The sequence below is a fragment of the Rhinoderma darwinii genome, chromosome 1, assembly GCF_050947455.1.
Source record: "Rhinoderma darwinii isolate aRhiDar2 chromosome 1, aRhiDar2.hap1, whole genome shotgun sequence".
Taxonomy (NCBI): Eukaryota; Metazoa; Chordata; class Amphibia; order Anura; family Rhinodermatidae; genus Rhinoderma; species Rhinoderma darwinii.
In genome coordinates, this window is record NC_134687.1 from 359,939,714 (window position 1) to 359,955,127 (window position 15,414).

The 15,414-nt window shown below is 38.7% G+C and overlaps 1 protein-coding gene across 49 annotated transcripts in view; it reads left to right on the plus strand.

The window, feature by feature from the left end:
- Window positions 1-15,414, plus strand: part of PTPRD (protein tyrosine phosphatase receptor type D) — a 1,823,241-nt gene that overhangs the window by 900,457 nt on the left and 907,370 nt on the right. The gene's annotated exons all lie outside the window — the stretch shown is intronic.

A 15,414-nucleotide genomic window follows, 5' to 3' on the forward strand; every position in this document is an offset into this window, starting at 1 on the left:
AAAAACAGGCAGCACTCAAAAAGGTGGGCCATTTATATGGATACACCTAAATAAAATGGGAATGGTTGGTGATATTAACTTCCTGTTTGTGGCACATTAGTATATGGGAGGGGGGAAACTTTTCAAGCTGGGTGTTGACCATTTTGAAGTCGGCCATTTTGTATCCAACTTTAGTTTTTTCAATGGGAAGAGGGTCATGTAACACATCAAATTTATCGAGAATTTCACAAGAAAAACAATGGTGTGCTTGGTTTTAACGTTACTTTATTCTTTCATGAGTTATTTACAAGTTTCTGACCACTTATAAAATATGTTCAAAGTGCTGCCCATTGTGTTGGATTGTCAATGCAACCCTCTTCTCCCACTCTTCACACACTGATAGCAACACCGCAGAAGAAATGCTAGCACAGGCTTCCAGTATCCGTAGTTTCAGTTGCTGCACATCTCGTATCTTCACAGCATAAACAATTGCCTTCAGATGACCCCAAAGATAAAAGTCTAAGGGGGTCAGATCGGGAGACCTAGGGGGCCAATCAACTGGCCCATGACGACCAATCCACTTTCCAGGAAACTGTTCATCTAGGAATGCTCGGACCTGACACCCATAATGTGGTGGTGCACCATCTTGCTGGAAAAACTCAGGGAACGTGCCAGCTTCAGTGCATAAAGAGGGAAACACATCATCATGTAGCAATTTCAGATATCCCGTGGCCTTGAGGTTTCCATTGATGAAGAATGGCCCCACTATCTTTGTACCCCATATACCACACCATACCATCAATTTTTGTGTTCCAACAGTCTTGGAGGGATCTATCCAATGTGGGTTAGTGTCAGACCAATAGCGGTGGTTTTGTTTGTTAAATTCACCATTCACATAAAAGTTTGCCTCATCACTGAACAAAATGTTCTGTGTAAACTGAGGGTCCTGTTCCAATTTTTGTTTTGCCCATTCTGCAAATTCAGTGCGCGGATCTGGGTCATCCTCGTTGAGATGCTGCAGCAGCTGGAGTTTGTAAGGGTGCCATTTGTGAGTAGCTAATATCCGCCGAAGGGATGTTCGACTGATGCCACTCTCCAGTGACATGCGGCGAGTGCTACGCTGTGGGCTCTTGCTGAATGAAGCTAGGACAGCCACTGATGTTTCTTCATTAGTGACAGTTTTCATGCATCCACATTTGGGCAAATCCAACACTGAACCAGTTTCACGAAACTTGGTAAGCAGTTTGCAAACTGTAGCATGGGAGATGGGTGGTCTCGTAGGGTGTCTTGCATTGAAATCTGCTGCAATGACCCGGGTACTGCGTTCACCAGACATCAACACAATTTCTATCCGCTCCTCACGTGTTAACCTCTGCGACATGTCAATGGCTGTAAACAAAGAGAAGCTTGCAAATAACTCATGAAAGAATAAAGTAACGTTAAAACCAAGCACACCATTGTTTTTCTTGTGAAATTCTCTATAAGTTTGATGTGTCACATGACCCTCTTCCCATTGAAAAAACTAAAGTTGAATGGCCCCCTAGGTCTCCTGATTTGACCCCCTTAGACTTTTATCTTTGGGGTCATCTGAAGGCAATTGTCTATGCTGTGAAGATACAAGATGTGCAGCAACTGAAACTACGGATACTGGAAGCCTGTGCTAGCATTTCTTTTGCGGTGTTGCTATCAGTGTGTGAAGAGTGGGAGAAGAGGGTTGCATTGACAATCCAACACAATGGGCAGCACTTTGAACACATTTTATAAGTGGTCAGATACTTGTAAATAACTCATGAAAGAATAAAGTTACGTTAAAACCAAGCACACCATTGTTTTTCTTGTGAAATTCTCTATAAGTTTGATGTGTCACATGACCCTCTTCCCATTGAAAAAACTAAAGTTGGATACAAAATGTCTGACTTCAAGATGGCCGCCATGGTCAACACCCAGCTTGAAAAGTTTCCCCCTCCCATATACTAATGTGCCACAAACAGGAAGTTAATATCACCAACCATTCCCATTTTATTTAGGTGTATCCATATAAATGGCCCACCCTGTACTACGCTAGTGCACTGTTTATGTTCACTAGACGTGAATCGTTACTTCCTACTTCTTACTTTCACTTTTTCTTTTCTTTTCTGTCCTGACATATGCCCACTTACATGAGTATGTTTGTAAGAGTGATTTTTGGATATTTGATATTGATATCAAGCTGTGTGTTCGTCATGTCAATACTAATTGTATACTAACAAAATTGTTAATAAATAAAAATATAGCACTGCTCCCTTTTTATTTTAAGTGTTTGTTCAAGACAATACCAAAAATATTAGATAAAAGATCAATATATGTGACAAGGACATGCAATTCTTTTATATCGTAAATGTAATTATCTTATTCTGAGAACTGAACAAAAGCCTGAACCATATTTTAGAATCAGGGAGAAATAACAAGGAGTATTGCCAGACCTAGTTTGAGAATTGGATGACATTGGTTGAACTTGGTTAAGCTACTAAGTACCTTCTTGGCACTAAGACTGCAATGGTCCCTTCTCAATTAATCTCATCAACATGCATATTGTTTCACATTGTTCAGCATTTATAGGTGATCCTTTGAAAAGCAAAATCAACCCCATGCAATGATGCTCAGCAGGGTATGTCTCGAAATAGAATTCGCATGGTTCTGAATTTATGCCTGTACGGGAAAATATCCAAATTACATCTGACCAATTACTTCCCACAATGTTGCAGCTAGGTGTTTCTGATTATACAATTCTAGTTCATTGAAATCTGTAACAATTATTAAATCTTTTCAATGAGGTTCACTGGGAATTCTGTACTTTTTCAAGTCATATTTGAGAACAATGGTTGATCAAAAACTAATCCAGGAGCATGACTAACTGCTCATAATGTAAAATAATCCAAAAACATATTCTGTACTAAGGGATATATTCGTTTTAGGGGTAATGTGGATAAGTATTATTGAATGCTATTGTATATGTATCCGTGAAATAAGTTGAAATACATAAACACCTCTAGCAAATTAACCCTTTCTGAATCAATGGCAAAGAAATAGAAGCATTCAGGGCCCATATTTGATCAATCATAATTATTTTTCTTCAATCAGATCTATATTTGGATACAAACTTTTTAAGTATTTGTTTGCCTATTCCTAAGAAATGGCATTAATGTGTGATCAGTATGGATCTAACTGCTGGGACCTGCACCAACCATAAGAGCAAAGAGTCTGCAGTGCCCCACTAAATCAAACATCTTAACTATTAAATCCGTGAGATACCAGAGTGCACAAAAGAAACTGTTAAAAAACAAATGTATCTCTGATATATCTGTATAATCAGCTATACTTAAATAGTAACTACACTTTTATCAAACTTTTAATGTCATGAAGACATGTCAAAAGTTTGGATAGGCGGGGGACCGGGTGCTGAGACACCCACCTTTGCTGAAACAAAAGCGCTCAGTTGAGAGCCCTGAACCTTCGGCTGTGATTGGCGCTCCCTGTCAAACTGAAGGCAGCTCTAATAGAAGTACTATGTGAGCTGTCTTCAGACTGACAGGGAGCGCTAATTACTGCTGAAGGCGCAAAGCCCTCAGCTGAGCGCTTTTGCACCTTTGTTTCAGCAACGGTGGGGGTCTCACCACCTGGACCCCACTGATCCAAACTTTTGATATGTCTCTGACATTTTAAAAGTTTGATGAATGTGTAGTTACTATTAAAAGGGGTTTTCCGAGTAATTAAAAAAATTGTCCAATGTAGGAGGGATGCAAATAAAAAAAAGAGCCATTACTTACCTCACAGATCCCCGTTGTTCCAGCGCCGCCGCTCTGTTACACTCTGCCTCTGTGTATTGAAATAGCTCCTGCGTGATCGCTGCAGCCAAGCACTGGCCTCAGCGATCCTGTGTGGTATACCCACTGAGACCAGTGATTGGCTGCAGCAATCTTGTGGGTATACAAGCAAATAATCCCGGCAGCTATGCCAATACACAGTGGCGGAGCGGAACGGAAGTTGTGGTGCCGTGAGTTGAGCAATGGCTCTTTTTTTTTTTTTGCATCCCTCCTACCGTGGTCAAGTTTTTAAATAACTCGGAAAATCCCTTTAACCCCTTACCGCAAAGCGACGTGTCTGGTACGTCGTAGTGCAGGGGGAATGTGTGGAGCGCGCTCCATACGCTGCAGGTGTTGGCTGTATTTTACAGCTTACACTCGGGACTAATGGCCAGGAACAGCGATCACTCGGGTCTCACTCATGCGATAAAGAGGGATTTTATGAAAACGAGTGAATATTACAAGGTGAGTGACACACCGCTGGAATCAGGGTCTAAGGCATCAGTCTATGCTGCTTTAGATAGGGCATCATAAACCTGGTGACAGGTTCTCGTTAAATAGGTTGTACAGGATTAGAAAAACATGGCTGCTATCGTCCTGAAAAGAACCACGCCTATCTATAGGTTGTGCCTTGTATTGCAGCTAAGCCCCATTCACTTCAATAGAGCTGAGTTGCAATACTAGAAACAACCCATAGTGTGACACTGTTTCTGAAAGAAAGCTGCCATCTTTTTTAATCCTGGACATCCCCGTTAAAATAAACTTTAATTTTAGGATTGTTTTGTAGAAATGCAGTTCTTCATTTGAAAAAGGGAAAAGGCTTATTCTTTTATTTTATTCACTACCTATTACTATTTCATGTTTGAATTTAATATTTTAATTTACAAATATTATAATTGAACAAATTAAATTTATGGTGAATCTGAATTAAATCATTCAGCCGGGTATCTAGTTTATTCATTTAGATAACAAGGAATGTTATTTCACCCAGCACTATGCAGTTTGTCATACAAAATCCCGAACTAATGACACTTTATGTCATGTGGCAACATGAAAGTTGCTATGGAGACAATTCTAAAATATTCAATTTGTTTATCTAATAATCACATAGAATTCAATATTTTAACAACATTAAATAAGTTCTGTCTGTACTTGATATTGGACTGTTATTTTTTTATTGTTTTTATTTTAGAGCATTATACTTTTAAGTGTTGTACTTTTAAATATATTAATAGAGGGCACTAGTGATTCTCAATAGAATTTTTTACGCTGACCATGTTCCAATAAGTATATAGTTAGTAAATCATTTGGTTTCCTCTCATACTTTCACCATGGGCACAATAGCAGCTTTTTGAGATTTATAACGCCATGGTACCATTTTAGAATCAGAGCAAATCGACATGTTCGAGCCACTTTATCCCCTTCAGGACTGAGCCTGTTTTGGCCTTCAGGACGAATCCGATTTTTCAAATCTGACATGTCACTTTATGTGGTAATAACTCCGGAATGCTTTTGCCTATCCAAGTGATTCTGAGATTGTTTTCTTGTGACATATTGTACTTTATGTTAGGGAAAAAATTTGGTCGATAAATTCAACATTTATTTGTAAAAAAAACACCAAGATTTAGAGAAAATTAGCAAAAATTAGCATTTTTATAAATTTAAATGTATCTACTTGTAAAACAGATAGTAATACCACACAAAATACTTACTAGTTTATATTTCCCATAGGTCTACTTTATGTTTGCATAGTTTTTTGAACATTCTTTTATTTTTCTAGGACGTTACAAGGCTTAGAACTTTAGCTGCAATTTCTCATATTTTCAAGAAAATTTCAAAAGCCTATTTTTTCAGGGACCAGTTCAGTTCTGAAATGGCTTTGAGGGCCCTATATATTAGAAAGTCCCCATAAATCACTCCATTTTTAAAACTGCACCCCTCAAAGTATTCAAAACAGCATTCAGAAAGTGTTTTAACCCTTTAGGTGTTTCACAGGAATTAAAGCAAAGTAGAGGTGAAATTTACAAATTTCATTTTTTTTTTTTGAAAATTCATTTTTAATAATTTTTTTCTGTACCACAGAAGGTTTTACTCCAGAAATGCAACCCTATAAATATCCCACATGTGGTCCTAGTGTGGTAATGGACTGAAACACAGGCCTCAGAAGCAAACTAGCACCTAGTGGATTTTTGGGCCTCCTTTTTTTAGAATATATTTTAGGCACCATGTCAGGTTTGAATAGGTCTTGTGGTACCAAAACAGTAAAGACCCCCCAAAAGTGACCCCATTTCGGAAACTATACCCCTCAAGAAATTTATCTATGGGTATAGTTAGCATTTTGAACCCACAGTTTTTTTTTGCTAAATTTATTTGAAGATGAAAAGCTACTTTTTTTGTGAAAAAACTTAGAAATGTTTAATTTCTGCAAGGAATAAAGTAGAAAAAACACCCCAACATATGTAAAGCAATTTCTTCCGATTATAGCAATATCCCATATGTGGTAATAAACTGCTGTTTGGACCCACAGCAGGCCTCAGAAGAGAAGGAGCACCATTTGGCTTTTGGAATTCTGATTTTGCTTCGATAGTTTTCAGTGCCGTGTCGCGTTTGCAAAGCACTGGAGGGAGGAAAACCGTGGAAACCCCCCAATAGTGACCCCATTTTGGAAACTACACCCCTCAAGGAATTTTTCTAGGGGTAAAGTTAGCATTTTGACCCCACAGTTGTTTTGCTGAATTCATTGGAATTAGTCTGTAAAGGTAAAAATCTACTTTTTTTTCTGTAAGAACTTAGACATTTTTAATCTTTACAAGGAATAAAGGAGAAAAAGCACCCCAACATTTGTAAAGCAATTTCTCCTGATTACGTAAATACCCCATATGTGGTAATAAACTGCTGTTTGGACCCACACCGGGGCTTAGAAGGGAAGGAGCACTATTTGGCTTTTGGAGCTCAAATTTAGCAGGAATGGTTTTTGGGTGTCATGTCGAATTTGCAAAGCCACTGAGAGACCGAAACAGTGGAAGCCCCCCAAAAGTAACCCCATTTGAGAAACTAAACCACTTAAGGAATCTATCTAGGGGTATAGTGAGCATTTAGGCCCCACACGTCTTTTGCAGAATTTATTAGAATTAGGCCGTGAAAATTAATATCAAAATTATTTCCACTAAAATGTTGAATTTTTTAAATTTCACAAAGGATAAAGGAGGAAAAAGCACCCCAACATTTGTAAAGCAATTTCTCCCGAGTACGGCTATACCCCATATGTGGTCATAAATGTTTTTTCATTAGAAAGTAATTAACCCTTTCCGAACTGATCCATGTTTTGCTTTTTCTTTTTCGTTTTTCCTCCCCGCTTTCCGAGAGCCACAACTTTTTATTTTTCCGTCAATAGAGTGGTGTGAGGGCTTATTTTTTGTGGGACGAGATGTAGTTTTTATTGGTACAATTTTTTGGTACATAAGACTTTTTGAGCACTTTTTATTACATTTTTTGGTAGAGCGAAGGTGACCAAAAAACTGTGGTTTTGCAGTTTAAAATTCTTTGTTTTTCACGGCGTTCACCGTGCGAGTTCAATAATGGTATATTGTAATAGCTTGGACTTTTACAGACGCAGCGATACCAATTTTGTGTATTTTGTTTTATTTTTTTACATTACTAGGGTTTCTTTTTGGACTTTAAATATTTATTGAATTTTTTCCACTAATAATAACTATTTGCTTTTGTTTTTACACATTTTATTAGTCCCCCTAGGAGACTTGAACCAGTAATCGTTAGATCACTGGTAGAATACACTGCAATACTAATGTATTGCTGTATATTGTCATTTTTACAGGCTCCTGTAACAGCGTGTTTGCTGTTTCTGTCCGTTAGTCCCGGGTATCATCTGTAATACACAGCTAACACCAGCAGCGTATGGCACGGGCTCAGCGCGTGAGACGCTCCATATATTACCCCCCACACCACGACATGCTATTAAGTCATGGTGCGGGAAGGGTTTAATGCGCAGCGGATGGTGCAGAGTGAAAATTACAATTTTCCACTGATGTGCCATTTTAGTGCACTATATGTTGTGCCCAGTTTGTGCCACAAATACCTCATAAAATTTTAACCGGGTTCTCCCGGGTATGGCGATGCCATATCGGTGGACGTAAACAGCTGTTTGGGCACTCTGTAGGGCTCAGAAGGGAGGGACGCCATTTGGCTTTTGGAGCGCAGATTTTGCTTGGTAGTAGCTCTGGCATTTTGCTGGTATTTCAGTTTATAATGTGGGGGCATATGTAGACTGGGCAGAGTACATCAGGGGCATAATAAGAGGGTATAATAATGGGGTAAATAAATAATAATCCGCAGATATGTGGCCTTTGTGGCACTTATAAATGGCGCCTGATCTTATCCGCTTTTGGAACACTGCACATTTTGCATCGCCATATTCTGGGAGCCAGAACTTTTTTTATTTTTTCACCACCGGAGTCGTGTGAGGGCTTATTCTTTGCGGGACAATCTGTAGATTTCATTGGTACCATTTTGGGCTACATGCCATTTTTTTGATCACTTTTTATTCCATTTTTCGGCAAGCAAGGTGACCAAAAACCATCAATTCTGACAATGATTTTTATTTATTTTTTACAGCGTTCACCCTGGGCTATAAATGACAATTATATTTTATTCTGTGGGTCGGTACGATTAGAGTGATACCATATGTATATAGTTTTTTTATGTTTTGCAGTGTTTGCGCAATAAAATAACTTATTTAGAAAATAATTTATTTTTTGTGTCACCGTATTCTGAGAGCCATAAGTTTTTTATTTTTCAGCCAAAAAAGCTGTGTAAGGGCTTGTTTTTTGCGGGACGGGTTGTAGTTTGTATCGGTACTATTTTGGCGTACATGCGACTTTTTGATCACTTTTTATTGTATATTTTGGGAGGGGTGGTGACAAAAAAATTGTGATTCTGGCTTTGTTTTTCGTTTAGTTTTTTTGCGGTGTTCACCGTGCGGGAAAAATAATATTATAGTTTTATAGTTGGGGTCGTTACGAACGCGGTGATAACAAATATGTGTACTTTTTTTTACGTGTTCATTTTTTTTCCTATAATAAAAGACTTATTATAGGAAAAAAAGCAGTTCTTGTTTATATCACTTATAACTTTTATTTTTACACTTTTTTAAAAACTTTTTATTCTTTTTTTTACTTTTTTCACTTGTCCCACTAGGGGACACTTAGACTTGCAGCTCTGATCGCTGCTGGAATACATTACACTACACACGTAGTGTAATGCATTCCAACTGTCAATGTGACGTAACAGTCACACTGACAGGAAGCCTAGGAGGACCAGCAGAGGCTGGTCCTCATAGGCTTCTGTACATGGCAGCCCGGAAGCCATTGTCTGGCATCCGGTTGCCATGGGTACCATCGCCAACCCCCGTGATTTCACATGGGGGCTGCCGATTGGCACTAAACACCTTAATTGTGGCGTTCAAAATCGAACGCCGCAATTAAGGGGTTAACTGCCGAAATCAGCGGCGATGGGCCACTGATCGGCAACGGTGAATGCAGGGCAGACACCCTGAGCAGTTAACCGCCGTTGCGGTGTAGCGCCGCGCGGCGGTTAACTGTCAAAATACAGATGTTACTGCACGTCAAGGTGCGCGAACTTACTGCACACATTGACGTGCATTAACGTCAAGGTGCGGGAAGGGGTTAATGTTGCATCTAACAAAAAGTCTATCTACAACTTTGAACTTGTAGAAGCTAATTCATAAAAGAAGACTACACTGTATAAGTTCCCACTTCCATTTGGAAACAGAACAAAGGCTCTGTTCACTCTGTTTATAACAGAAATCAGTACACAGTGGTAGATTTCTCCTACGAAGCATACAACTGGCGCCCAACATACCCCATTTACTTATAAGGGGGAACGTCAGGATCTGTTGTGGTGTCCATCATTTTTAAGGAGAAGAATAGCGCTGTGTGAATCGCTATTCTTCCTGTCAAATATGACGGAATCTGCGGAAGGGGGGGGGCTCTGAATGAATGTGAACAGAACCTTATTTGCCTTGTTTTGACATGTTGAGATTGTGCATAAGTATTATTGTTTTGTTACTTAAAGCGTACCTGTCATTTAAGGTGACATTTCATAATAAGCTGTTATGTGTGTACATAAGGAATAACACTAATTCAGACCATTATATGACTTGTTTTCTGCATATTTTTTTTAGCAGTTCTCCCCTTTTCAGGTTCTTTTCTAATTCTCAGTTTTCCCTGCGATAGTGTGTGGATCCTAACTACTAGAATGTCCTCTATGCACAGCACACAGAATAAAGGAGAATCCTGCTCCCCTATCTCTATCTATCTCACATATATAGAAGCTGCAGCAGCATGGAGGAAATCATACAGCATTAATGAGCAGTGTGGCTGTGAATCCAGCACTGGGTGAGATAGAACACTTACTAGAAGCTACAGCAGCAGGGAAGAAATTATAAAGCAGCAATGAGCAGTGTAGTTGTGAATCCAGCACAAGGATGATATATAACACTTACTTTATTCTGGAGCAGTGTCTCTGTCTGTGTCTCTCTTCTTCTCTTTCATTCTGCTCCTACTTCCTCCTCCCCCTCTCCTCTCCAAAGACTTCTATGGGAAGCTGTAACCTGATTACTTAGTGAATTGATAGTCTGTCTCTTGTTGAGGAGACTGATATAGCAGTAAATTCAGATTGAACAGACAGTTAGGATGGAGAGTAGGGGAATGGTGCCTGATAAGTGGAGAAAGAGGCATTTTTCTTTTAATAAAATATATTGATTTGTTCAAAGTGCAGTACCTGTTCAAGAACAATACTAGCAGATTTTACTAGTTAGCATTTTGAACTACGAGGAGTCTGGCTCCTCTGACATACAACAATCAGTTGATATTGCCAGGACAGGTTGCAGCCACTGCAGAGGAAATGTGGTATTACATGGTGCCCTTTCAAATAATTACATGGCTGGGCTGTGTCTGACAGAGCAGGAGCTTCTGTTCTTTATCTGCTCCCCGATTGCCTAATAGAGGAGGTCCTGAGCAAAGGTCCATATGCCCTGAAAAAGGTAACTAGATCATTTGTGAAGGAGTTAATAATTATAGATGGAATATGTTGTATATATTATGAACATGTGTTATAATTATTACAGGTCTTTATTTTATAACTACTATTCATACCAGTGCCTGGTTCTTAATTAATCTCATGTTCTTTCATCATGAGCTTTTGGACAATGGTATTATCTGTTTTCTAGATGTTCTTAACAAAAGCAAACTATTTACCAGCTTGTCTTGTGTGTGAGATGCATCACCCCCTATGTGTAATAATTTCTACATCATTCTGTTATCAAGGGTCTGTTACTAGTAGATATGTGAATCAAAGCTTGAAACCATTTAGGATTTAATGGTTACCAAAGCGCAAAGACAGCAGCAGCTGCAAACAAGAAAACTAATACAATATAACATTCAATTGATATTGTTTTACTGCTGGGTAAATACAGTACCTTCCCCCATTTCCAATCAACTATTTATGGCTGGTAAGATACATTGTTTATGATCACTTTCCCATTTAAGGAATCCAAAGCACAATAGAAATGCCTATTGGAAATAATAATGTTTTTTGGAGCTCTACCTATAATCTAAATATGCTATAAAAGCACAAATAAATAGAGGCTATCTAAAAGCAGGCAATTCTTTTAAAGGAATTATCTTAACAAGACAACTCCTTTCCTTTAGAAAGCCACCCCATTGGGAGATCAGGACATATTGTGGCCAATGCAAGGCAAATCTAATATTACAAGGATCCCATTCAAATGAATTGGTGACTGTGTAATACATGGCTAGACTGAGTACATCAAAACAAGAGATTATATTTTTTTATAATTTTCAAACTTTAACATAAAAAATGAGTGATTAGATTCAACAGATGTAGTACGATGCATATTACTTACAAAAGAAGTACAAGTATTATGGAATATTTAGCATATGAAATCCAATAATCCATTTATCTAAAGCAGATATATATACACAAAAAACTAAGGCCTATCTAATGAGTCGCCATAAGAAGCTGAGCGAGCAAATTATTAAGTAATCAAGGATGGAAAGGAAAGGTAGAATGTGAATGGGCGGGTGATGAGGGAGTGATGAGTGTCATTTCATCCTGGCAAGTCATAAATGGTGTTTCAGTGAATTAAAATCTCATGGCAGAGCAGGGTCGGTATAATAGTGAATCTAGGTAGGTTGTCCTAGAGCATGGCGGTCCAATAAGCTTGTAGCCAAATACATCTGGAGGCAAGTTTTGGCACTAACACTAAATGTTTGAGTTGGGTAGGCGAGAAAGAGATGATAAGGTCTTTTTCGAAGGCGGCAATGTAACTTGTCTTTTCCGTTTTGTTGAGACTTTTTAGCAACAAATATTTATAAAGAGTGAGATCATGTTCTTAGTCAAGAGACTTAGTTAGAAGAATCAAAGTTTTGTCCCAGGTCGTGTCTCTCCCATAATCAGCATACTTAATTACTCTCTTGAGGAAGTAAATTAGTTTATTGTAATGAAGGAAATTCAAAGCCTTCCCTCCCAGGTGTAGTAAGGTCTTGTCTCTGTTTGGTAGTGGACCTTCGGTGAGGAGAAAATCTAGCGGGGAACTATTTACCAGGAGTGATTTAGGTATTGCCACATTCCAATTTTTCTCATTAGGATTAAGGGTAACTCGGGTTTGGAGCATCTGGAAAGGGAAAGAAAATAATTGTGAGAATGGTGGACACCCGAATCAGACTTTCCAAGTAGTGGATGTGACATGGTTTGAGAGAGGGATTGGAGTGGAGAGGTCCATGTTTCACAATATTAAGTGCAGCGGAAACAGAGACAAGTCATCTTCTATGGCTATCCACAGCTTTGAGGGATTTTATTTGAGCAAGTTGAAGATTCTAGCTTCATGTTAGCCTTATAGTACGTACGCTTGTGATCCACCTGTTATGAACTTAGATGTGATCGATAACAGCAGGACCCGCTGTCACTGAAGCTGTCAGTCCTGCTGACCTGATGGATTCAGGTTTCAGCGCAAGATACAGCTTCTATGTATCTAGTATACATAGAAACTGTATCTGAAAATGTAAAAAAAAAATTGTTAATATAAATAAAACAAAGTTTCACTAAACAGCAAAATACATTTTTTTTATATATATTATTTTTGGACTAAAACAATGTCTTCAAAGGTTTACATAGCCTTTAAAGTATTTTTGGCATATTTGAAAATGTTGAGCAGTATAAGTTGTATGCTCATGAATAGCTTCTTGAGCATTCTCCAGTGCCTCCACCCGATTCCCAATACAGCTAAGGTTCTGCTTAGTGTCCTGAAGATCCTTAGCTGTGGGTTCTAGTGCCCTAGTGAGTGCTTTCTGTAGAAAGTTGTGAGAGATCGATAAACCATTGGTCATGTTTGAGTTCTCCATATCGCTCAGATCATTGTCTAAATCGTCTTTAAAGTGGAGCTGATTAGAGCTATGGGAAGTGTAACTTGTTTTAAGCAGACCACATTATATCAGTCCTAAAAAATTTAGAATTCCAAGTGGCCACAGGCAAGCAGGTCCCTACTAGTTTCTTCAATGTTATAATTTGTATCTATTAAGTTTTGCCACCCAGTAGGGTACAATATAAGTTATTTTTCGGCCTGATGTAGGGCGCAGCAGTCAATGTAGTTGAGGTCGGGGTTATCCCCTTCTTTGAGACATCCGTGGAATTGAACTACAGTATTATCCAAGAGGATGGTTTGTGGCAGAGGTTGTAGACTAGGCTGACGATCCCAGGTATAGGTGACTGGAAAGTCACCCAAAATTTTTTAGGGTATTGTATCCTTAAATGGTGCCACCACAATTGCTACTGTGTGCAAAATGACAAGGGGGGGTGTGTTAGAATGCTTTAAGGCTACTTTCCCAGACAGTGGGGTGCTACAGGATGGTAGACTTGGGGCACTTCTTACCGTCCACGGTCTGTCAGGGATTAGACTTACTTCAGTTCCCGGCCTCCATCTCAGAAGTAGGCCTTCACTCCTGTTTACGGCCACTGTAATGGGGAGGTCCCTAAATTTTGTGGGGAGAGCAGGGGGATTTGTCTCACGCTGTATTTAAGCGGGAGTTTGAGTTGCGGGAAGGATAAGCGAGATCCCTGTCTCAGGGCCTAGCAGGCCACAAGTGTTAATTAGGGAGCTCTGGCGATGGACTGGTCTAATGTCGACTCCATTTTAAATGCATAGGAATCCCGCAGGAAAAAAAGCACTGTGTGGTATAAGTATTTGACAATGAGAATCAATAGTTGACTTATGCAACTATATGACATACAGTTGCATACATCAGGGTTATATTTCAAAGTATATATCAGGAGATTGTGAACAGAGCCTAACCTATCTTATTTTATTTCTACAGAAGCCTGTTTGTATATTCTCTGTAGTGCTATACAGAGAAAATGTGCTCACTCTGGTCCATGCCCCCCTAGAGCGTTCAATTGAATGTCCCTATATTCAGGAGATTTCTTAGTGGCTCTCCCCACTAACTATTAGAAAGAAGGGGTCCGAAAAATGCATATGTTCGAAGGGTGGTCCTTGTGAGACGGCCCCTTTAATTTACCATAAATCTTCTTTTACCTACATTTTGTTTGATCAGGAAGGTGTGAATTAATCATTTGAGTACACATTACTTTGCCATTTCCTGTATACCAGATTTTAAAACAAAATATTTTAAGGATAATTATACACAGTTGTGCAAGGAAAATGAATTGAAATAATCCTTGGTTGCATCATCCTGTCCATTTTTAGGTATTTGTTCGACAATCAGACTGCAAAGTAATTATGCTTTATGTCTAACCCTTTTTAATGAATTAATATTTACAACAGGGAATGTAATCATGCAGGAACTATACTGAGAGAGGAGTGATACAGCAGAAATGATTTAATCATTAAAATAACTATGTATGTCTATTCCTGTAAATGCTCTCCGCACTGAGCTGACAAAGCAATGCCACAAAGTCTTATCTCTAGAGAAATATTTTTAATTATATATAGATATAATTATTTTCAGCTTTCCTCTGAACTACACATATTGTAAATGCTTATTGAAAACCTTAAAATATGTATTGTACAAGTGACACATAATGTTCTAAGTAGATAAACACCTAAATTCATACTGCAAAAAGGAGTCTTTTGCACTGTAAAAACTAAATTCAGTTTCCAACTGAGCTTGTTGACCTTTGGTAGGTTTCAGTTCTGTTCTCCAGAGATATTCAAGGGTAGCATTTACCCAAGATTAAGCTTACATAAAATAAGTAAGGCTTCTTGTTTTTGGTCCAATACTTAAAGAGGCTCTGTCACCACATTATAAGTGGCCTATATTGTACATGATGTGATCGGCGCTGTAATGTAGATTACAGCAGTGGTTTTTATTTAGAAAAACGATCATTTTTGACGGTTATGAGCTATATTAGCTTTATGCTAATGAGTTTCTCAATGGACAACTGGGCGTGTTTCACTATATGACCAAGTGGGCGTTGTACAGAGGAGTGTATGACACTGAACAATCAGTGACCAATCAGC